A 1955-nucleotide genomic window follows, 5' to 3' on the forward strand; every position below is an offset into this window, starting at 1 on the left:
CATTGCACTACACAAAAACAAACAAAAACAAAAAAATGGTTAAAAATGCTAATAATAGTAAAACAAAACTTTATAGATCTCCTAAACATATAAGTGGTACCAGATAAGGTTTACATTCTTGGAAGAGATTGAAATAGTAATTAGTTCTCTGTGACTGGGGTCAGATTAGGGGATATTTGAACTAAAAATAAAAAACTGAGGGTTGAAATTCTATTACTCTTGTTGACCAGCTTGTATCTCATGAGTTAGAGGGCATTAACCATGGGAGAAAGCAAAGGGTGTTAAATATTAAAGGTAGAGACAATTTGGTGGTAAGAACAGCTCCACATGACAGCCACTCATTTCTCGGTATGAGCCCATTTTAGAGGCCATAAGCATGTTGGGTCAGTTTTAACACTATTGTGTAGTAGGCTTTCATACCTTTAACCACTCTTCTAGTTTATTAATGTAATTACCATCATTTACATTTTTTCCTATTGTCATCCTTCTAGTAAAAATGGTAAGGAAGCCCATGGATGGAGCAAATCAGTCTGTGGTGTCAGAGTTTGTGTTCCTGGGAATCACCAATTCATAGGAGATCCAACTTCTCCTCTTTGTGTTCTCTTCCATGTTTTACATGACAAGCATGATGGGAAACTCCCTCATTATGCTCACTGTGACTTCCGACCCTCACTTACACTCCCCCATGTACTTTTTGTTGGCCAACCTCTCCTTCATTGACACGGGAGTTTCTTCTGTCACTTCTCCCAAGATGATTTATGACCTTTTCAGGAAACATAAAGTCATCCCCTTCAGTGGCTGCATTGCTCAAATCTTCTTCATCCACATCATTGGTGGTATGGAGATGGTGCTACTTATAGCCATGGTCTGACAGATATGTTGCCATATGTCAACCTCTCCATTATCTGACCATCATGAGCCCAAGATTGTGCATCTTCCTTTTAGTGGCTGCCTGGATGATGACTGGCCTTATACACTCCAACTGGCTTTTGTGGTAAACTTACCCTTCTGTGGGCCTAATGTGTTGGACAGCTTTTACTGTGACCTTCCTCAGTTCATCAAACTTGCCTGCATAGACGCAGATCAACTAGAGTTCATGGTCATGGCCAACAATGGATTCATCTCTGTTGGCTCCTTCTTCATTCTGATCATTTCCTATATAGTCATCATTCTCACTGTTAAGAAACAGTCTTCACTGTGTTCATCCAAGGCTCTGTCCACACTGTCAGCTCACATCACTGTGGTCATCTTATTCTTTGGTCCTCTGATATTTTTCTATACATGGCCATCCCCCTCCATACCCCTGGATAAGTTTCTGGCCATCTTTGATGCAGTTCTCACTCCTTTCCTGAATTCTGTTATTTACACATTCAGGAATCAAGAAATGAAGGTGGCAATGAGCAGAGTATGCAGGCAGCTAGTGAGTTATAGGAAGATCTCTTAAGTGATTCCTGTATTGTGAAGACACCTGCTGGTTACTGATGTTCATTACTAATGGTTAAACCTAGAAAAAAAAACTTTTCTTTTTGCACTTAAAAAAGTTATTATGCATGCTGATATCAAGTCTATTTTGTCTTTCATTTAGGAGGGAGAGCCATTAAACACTGAAAAGAAAAAAAAAAAGTAATGGAGCATGTAAAGTGAGCATAAGGCATAAGCAATCATACTTGTTAGCTAAAGAATCCCTGATAACTAAGAATATTACACATGGTAAAGAATAATATTTACTTCTTTCAGTCACGAGCAGAACAAATACACCAGGATGAATTTGTCGTGTCATTCCAACAGAGAAAACCGCATTTTAGTCTTCTGTCAATATAGTATTTGGTGTTAAAGTATTACTAAGTTTTAAATAATAAACACATCAAAGTTCAGCTATGCAAATTTTACCAAAATATTAACATATATCAGTTTTTACTTTCATTCTCATTATTTAAATATTTATTACTTATATT

At 37.4% G+C, this 1955-nt stretch overlaps 1 pseudogene; it reads left to right on the top strand.

Moving 5' to 3' along the window:
* Nucleotides 1-496: 496 nt before the first annotated feature.
* Nucleotides 497-1444, top strand: LOC125135007 (olfactory receptor 4F3/4F16/4F29-like; annotated as a pseudogene).
* The last annotated feature ends 511 nt before the right edge of the window (nt 1445-1955 follow it).

Source organism: Phacochoerus africanus, chromosome 9 (genome assembly GCF_016906955.1).
Source record: "Phacochoerus africanus isolate WHEZ1 chromosome 9, ROS_Pafr_v1, whole genome shotgun sequence".
NCBI classification, from domain to species: Eukaryota; Metazoa; Chordata; class Mammalia; order Artiodactyla; family Suidae; genus Phacochoerus; species Phacochoerus africanus.